Below are 7,143 nucleotides of genomic sequence, written 5' to 3'. Positions count from 1 at the left end.
TGCAGGGCCTGGTACCCAGCAGAGTATGGACCAGCCAAACTGCAATGGGTGGGAGGTAGGATCCCCGGGAGAGTCCAGGCAGGAGATCAGAGAATGAGGAGAGGAGGGAAGGCTGGGATCAGCCACGGAGGGGTAACGCAATCCCCTCTGAACCCCTGATCCATGAACAGCACGTCAGGATCAAGGCACATGCCCTGGACCCCACACCCAAACCAGCTCCAGGGCTCAGGACCTCCATGGGGTTGGACAGGGAAAGCCGCCCCCTTCCTGAAACCAGTGTCTCCCTGCGCAGACAGGGGTTGGAACTTGGACAGTGTCTGCGAGGACCTTGGCCTGTGTGGGACAAATGTCCCCACTTTGGGGTGCCAGATAACAGAGGAGATGTGTCCCCCCCATTGGGGGTGAGGGATTCTCTGGTGCAAGACCCCCCTGCCTGGGTGGGGACGGAACAAGGAGCAGGACAGACTGGGGGGCAGCGCAGCTGGGGGATTTTTGTACCTCAGCTCCGCCCTGCAGGTGCTGCTGGATCACCAAGATGATGTCTTCCTCAGGGCAGAAATCCTGCTCCTCCTGCTCCTCCTCCTCCTCCTCGCACTCCTCCTCTTCCTCCTCCTCAGGCCACGACACCTGGGCACTGGGGGTGTCTGCACCAGGGAGGGAAGGAGAAAGTTTAATCCCTTCTGCTGCTGGGGGGATGCAGTGGACAGAGAAGGCTCCATGTTTCCCCTTTCTCTGTAAGGAGCCCCGTGGCGGCGAGGGCCCCCCCCTGCGCCTCCCAGAGACGCCCTCAGCCCCATCAGCCTCAGCCCCCCCCCCAACATGATCAGGGGAGGCCGGAGCTCCCCGACTCCGCCCAGCATCCCCTGCCTTGGGGCGTGGCTGTGCCACCCCCACTGGTGTTAGGGGGGCTCATGTGGGTCAGTCCCGGCGCCTTGGCGAGCCCATGGGCACAGGGTGTTACTAGTCCCCCACCGCCCCAGTCCTCCTCCCTTTCCCCTGGGTCTCCCCTCACCTCCAAAGAAGGAGCCTCGAAACACAGGGCTCCCAGACCCCACGGAGGAGCTGCTGGCCCCGCAGGAGTACGCGGAGCTGCTGGAGTTTGTCCCGCAGTCACTCAAATCCTGCTCGCGGCTGGTGGGATGCTCCTCTATGGCCAGGGTGGGGCCGGCGGGAGGCTCCTCCGGGGCCAGGGTGGGGCCGGCGGGAGGCTCCGCAGTCGCCGGGGTGGGGCCGGCGGGAGGCTCAGCATTCGCCCGGGGGGGCCCGGCGGGAGGCTCCGCAGTCGGGCGGGTGGGGCCGGCGGAGGCTCCCCAGTCTCCGGGTGGGGCCGGCGGGAGGCTCCGCAGTCGCCGGGGTTGGGCCGGAGGAGGCTCCGCAGTCGCCGGGTTGGGGCCGGCGGGAGGCTCCCCAGTCGCCAGGGTGGGGCCGGCGGGAGGCTCCGCAGTCGCCGGGGTGGGGCCGGCGGGAGGCTCCCCAGTCGCCGGGGTGGGGCCGGCGGGAGGCTCCGCAGTCGCCGGGGTGGGGCCGGCGGGAGGCTCCGCAGTCGCCGGGGTGGGGCCGGTGGGAGGCTCCGCAGTCGCCGGGGTGGGGCCGGCGGGAGGCTCCTGCTGGGCCCTGGGGCGCAGCTCCTGGCTCCTTAGCTTCCTGCAAAGGAAGCTCCAGAGCTGCCGTCCCCGGCTCCTGCCCTCCCCTGACTCTCCGCTCAAAGGCTGAACCCGGGGCCACCTCCGTTTCGGCCCAGAAGGTGCCTCCGGGTCAGCTAGAGGAGCTGCTGTCTTCCGCCTCCTCCAGCAGGCGAAGCAGCTCCTCCCTTTCCCCTGGGCACGAGCCTCTTCCCTGCCCGCGGGGACAGAGGGGCCGCTCTCCGCCTGGGCAGGCCGGCTGATGTTTGCTGGCTGTGGATCCACCTGCCCGGCCTTCCTCCTCAGCATCTGCCGGATTCGCTCCATCCTGGAAGTGAGTGGGGAGCAGCCATGAGTCTGGCTTCAAGGCAGCCTCTCATTAACGAGCCTGCCTGCTCCCCTGCCCACCTCCCCTCTGCTGAGGCAATTTCTCCTCCTGACACATCCCACCCCAGGGCACAGGAACCCTCAACCTGGGGAACAAACCCTGACAAGGGACGGGCTGGGAGCCCTAGTGGTGGGATATTCCCACCACACTGGGGATGGTTCTGGAGAACTCCACTTACTTACTCTAGATCGGATGGAGCAGGATGGCAGATGCTGAGAGTTGCTCCTCCCTTCACCCTCGATCACCCTCGATCTCCTGCACCCAGGTGGCCGGCAACGGGTGCCGCTCAATGCCCTGCCCGCAGGGCAAGGGGTAGACACCAGCGATCGAAACTGGCTGTGAAAACAATACAATGCCACTAGCGGAACGCTCCTGGGGACACTCCATAGCTGTACCCGGGGCCACCTCCATTTGGGCCCAGAAGGTGCCTCAGGGTCAGCTAGGGGAGCTGGGGTCTTCCTCCTCCTCCAGAAAGCCAGAGCTGGGAAGTGCCAGCAGGACTCGATTCCCAGTCTCCCTGGCTCCGAGTGTGACCTGTTGTACTGACTGACGGATTTGCTCCTTGTCCCCCATCCCAAGCCAATAACACATCTCTGGGTTGGCAGTCATGAGTTAGACCTTCTCAGCACCCCTCTGTCTCCCACAGCCCTCAGCTGTTCCTTGGACTGCGGTGGCTTGGACGGTAACAGGAGTGGATATTGTTACTGGCTCACTGGGTGGTTCTAGCCAATGAGGGTCTCAGTCTAGCCTCAGAGGCCCACACCCCCAGACACTACAGGTCAGGGTGGATTGATTTCATTCCAAATGTTTTGTAGTTGTATTTTTGAGTGATTTTCCTAATGAGGGATTGATTCTCATGAAATTCTTAGTGGTGGCTGATGACAGAACACGGAGCAATGGTCTCATGTTGCACTGTGGAAGGCTTAGCTTGGCTATTAGGAAACACTAGTTCACTAGGAGGGTGGTGAAGCCCTGGAATGGGTTCCCTAGGAGGTGGTGGAATCTCCATCCTTACAAGTTTTTAAAGGTCAGCTTGACAAAGCCCTGGCTGGGATGATGAAGTTGGGGTTGGTCCTGCCTGCAGCAGGGGGTTGGACTAGATACCCCCTGAGGTCTGTTCCAGCCCTAGTCTTCTATGATGCTAGGAATAGGGATCCATTCAAACATGTTGACTTGCTGGTTTTGCAGGATACAGAGAAACAAAAAGGTTGACAGAACCATTTGTTTTCATTTCAAACAAACTGAGGTAAGGAAGTATCTCTAGTTCGTGCACTGAACTGATTGTTCCTGCTCATAATGTCCTTCCAGATTTTAGAAGTAGTAGCTCACACCTCCTCCTCTCTAGCCTTTATTCATATTTTACAAGGGGAAAAGAAGCCTTCATCCTTTTCCAACTCCCAATCAGTTTCTTACATTTGAATGAAGTAGCTGCATCAACTGGAATGAAGAAAATATTCTTTCTGCACCCGCAGAAGAGGCTAGTGCTGCCAAAATCTGGCTGAGTGTTTCAATCACTTCTGGACCCCCAGGTGCTTAGGCAATGACTTCCAACAGTTCAGTGCTTTGACTTCCTCTGACACTTGGCAGCAAACATGGACTTCTTCATATATGTAGTTATTTAAATTACTTTAATAGGCTGGAGCAACTAGAGGCCTTAACATCACTTGTCATCATTTCAAAGTTTATACTTGATAAGTTTAAAAAAAACCTTTTTCAATATAAATTTAAAACACCCAGTTTAAATAAAAATAAAATCTCTTTTGGGGGGCGGGGCTGTGAAAAAGCCACTGACTGGTCTTGCCCTTGATTTTAGAAGAACGACTTCATCTGAGAGAATCAGAAACTGCTTGTATTCTAGTCAAGGAGAGGAGGCTGCAAAATTCATCCTAGCAGTAATTTGTTGGGCCTTATTTGCTCAGTCTCAAACAAACAAGTGTGCAAAACTCTAGCTAGTCTCTTTTATGTAGGCCCAGCTAAGAGGTGGTGGGAGGGGCACGAATGCTGTCTCCCTCCCGGATCCAGTAGCAATTGCACAGGATATTGCCACAAAACCTACATTTTACTGCCAAACTCTCTAAGCCAGTCCTCTTCTGCACTTCCTGGGTTCTAAGTTTCAAATCCACAAAACCTTCCCCTTGACAGTCACTGCCCAGGTGGTGCAGCAGGCAGAGGAACCTGAGCAGTAACATTGTGACACCAGAGGTAACTCAGCCACCTGTCGCTCCCTGTCTCCACGAACCCTGAGCATAAACCCGAAGCCTGAGCCCTGCCTTGGGCATCGCTCCCACGGAAACCTGCAGGTTCCTTTACTGACTTATGCAAATCACCTGTGGAGAGTCAGCACTGACTGGCTGAATTCACTCTCAAGTCACAATGCCCTTCAGCTTACAGCACGAATGGAAGGGGCACAGGGTGGAAATCAGGCTTTTCTGGTGGCCCGTTTTCCAATTGAGAAGAAGGGACAAGAGGGAAGGAGGAAGAGGGAAGCAAAATGGCCACATTCCAAACGCCCCCAGCGAGTCACAGGTTAATTCCAAGCCCAGAGGAAACCACTGTCGTCTGACTTTCTCTTTCACTTCGGCCATAGAATGTGCCTCAAAATAATTCCCATAGGAATTAGAGCAGGTTTTTAGTAAAACACCCAAGCTTGATTTTAAAAGAGGCCAGTTGTGGAAAATCCAGCACAACCCTCAGGGAATTGCTCCAAACTCTGATGTTAAAAATGCTCCTCGCCTTCTTTCCAGTGTGTATTGGTCTAGCTTCAGCTTCCAGCCATTGTCTGCTCATAACCTTTCTCTGGTAAAGGGAAGATGGAGGCTTGCGGCAGCAAGGCTACAGGGCTCTGCGAGGTTCCCCCTGCCCCGCATCCCTGTCCTGCCTGGCTGTTGGCAAGGGAGCTCTGTGAGGTCACAGACGTCTCACTCATAGAATCATAGACTATCAGGGTTGGAAGGGACCTCAGGAGGTATCTAGTCCAACCCCCTGCTCAAAGCAGGACCAATTCCCAACTAATTGTTTTTGCTCAATGGGCTGAGTTCCTGCCAAAAGTCACTGCCACACCCACCTTTCCCTGGCAGGCCTGACCTCTGCCCCTGGCCAGCCCAGCTGGATGTTTGGGCTGCACCCCGGATCACCCCACTTGCTCATTATTGATTCTGGGGAGCAAGCAGGCTACCCAGTAAAACAGCAGAGTCTGTTCCACCCACACTGAGTTTTTCATAGAGGCATCGGTTGTGAAACAATTCAGTCTCCTAATGTGGCCTCTATTTCACGGGCTATGAAATTTCACACTCTTAGCACCCTATTGAGCCCAATTGCTTGTAATTCACTAAAAGGCACCTTCCCAACCAGTTATGATGGTAGGACACCAGGAAACAGAGACTCCACCTCTCCCCTGGGTAATTTCTTCCAGTGGCTAGTCTCCCTCACTGTCATAATTAGATTGGAAATTGACAACCTCTGATAAGGGCCCAATTTATGACAATCTTTTCAATAATTTAAATAGAAGAGAAAAAATAGCATTCAGTAGAACATGTTCACTGCCAAGTTTTTCAGACAGTCGCACCACTGATGTGATAGCTAAGGCCCTGGAAGCAGAGTTAGCTGAAATGCTAACCCAGCTTTGGGCAGCAGTAGCTTCCTTGAAAGGTGCAGAAAATATTGTCTTCCTTTCACTTTATTCAAATCGTTCAGTTCAATCGACTAGTTTGTTGAAATTCAAGAAAGCCATTGGGAATTCACAAAACAGGCAAACTTGTTTTCCTCCCTCAATCTAGGGATAAAAACTAGGGGATAGATCTACTGGTTCATCAATCTAGAAACTCGTGGAGACAAGAATGTATCATTTCCCTTCACTAACCACACATCAAATTGCCTTTGTTTAAGAAATTGGTTAGTTTGAAATGCAAAACATTTTGATACAACTTCTTTCTTATGCTTCTCTTTCTAGCTCTGGCATGGCCTTGCTGTGTGACCAAAGAGAGGTCACTTCTTTTCTCTTTCCCTCGGTATCATGGGGGATGGAGAAAATTCTCTCAGCCCTAGCAGGAGAGAGATTTGAGCAAGTCAGGCACGTTAGGGACCTCGTGCTCTAAAGGACAATGGGCGATTGTTGTTTGGGGCAAGAATCCCGACGGATTTGTTACTTGTCCCCCAAACAAAGCCAATAACACATCTCTGTATTTTCAGTCATGAGTTAGACATTCTGTCTCCCGCAGCCCTCAGCTGTTCCTTGGATTAGGGAGGCTTGGATGCTAAGAGAACTGGAATTATTTTAACGGCTTCTTGGGTGTTACTAGCCCATGAGGGTCTCAGTCTGGCCCCCAAGGCCCACACTCCCAGACACTAGAGATCAGGAGGGGTTGATTTCACTCAAAGTGTTTTGTAGTTGCGTTTTTGAATTATTTTCCTAATGAAAGATTGATTCTCATGAAATCTTAGAGCTGGCAGATGACAGAACAAGGAGCAATGCTCTCAAGTTGCAGGGTGGAAGGCTTGGATATTAGCAAAAACTTTTTCCCTAGGAGGGTGGTGATGCCTGTGAATCTGCTAGGATAGAGTCCCCTATCTTGTACTTAGAGCCTATATTTTTTCTTACCTTCTACACAGATGACAACGTCTTGGAAATAAATACACACGGGAATGAAACACACACGCACTGAATCACCTGCACACCAACGGCTCTTGGGCTCGGTGAGAGACCGCGAGCTGGAGGCTGGCTGCAGCCAGGCTACAGGGCTCTCCGAGGTTCCCCCTGCCCCGCATCCCTGTCCTGCCTGGCCGTTGCCAAGGGAGCTCTGTGAGGTCACAGACGCCTCATCATCGTTGCCCAATAGGCTGAGTTCCTGCCAAAGGCCTTTGTGACATCACTGCCACACCCACCTTTCCCTGGCAGGCCTGATGTCTGCCCCTGGCCAGCCCAGCTGGGTGTTTGAGCTGCACCCCGGATCACCCCACTTGCTCATTATTGATTCTGGGGACCAGCCAGGCCACCCAGTAAAACAGCAGAGTCTGTTCCCCACCCCACACTGAGCTTTTCATAGAGGTTATGAAACAATTCGATCTCCTAATCTGGCCTCTATTTCACAGGCTATGAAATTTCACACACTTTGCACCATGTGAAGCCCAATTGCT

The 7,143-nt window shown here is 54.0% G+C and overlaps 1 long non-coding RNA gene across 1 annotated transcript; it reads right to left on the bottom strand.

The window, feature by feature from the left end:
* Nucleotides 1-1,754: 1,754 nt before the first annotated feature.
* On the bottom strand, nucleotides 1,755-6,745 carry LOC120402863. The gene is made up of 3 exons (XR_005597332.1): nucleotides 6,608-6,745; nucleotides 2,193-2,346; nucleotides 1,755-1,950 (listed from the first exon to the last, which is right to left on the bottom strand). It is a non-coding gene; the product is annotated as an uncharacterized LOC120402863 (long non-coding RNA).
* Between the last annotated feature and the right edge of the window lie 398 nt (nucleotides 6,746-7,143).

This window comes from Mauremys reevesii, linkage group 4, assembly GCF_016161935.1.
Source record: "Mauremys reevesii isolate NIE-2019 linkage group 4, ASM1616193v1, whole genome shotgun sequence".
Taxonomy (NCBI): domain Eukaryota; kingdom Metazoa; phylum Chordata; order Testudines; family Geoemydidae; genus Mauremys; species Mauremys reevesii.
The sequence above is the reverse complement of the archived record's forward strand: the minus strand, read 5'-3'. Positions and strand labels throughout refer to the sequence as shown.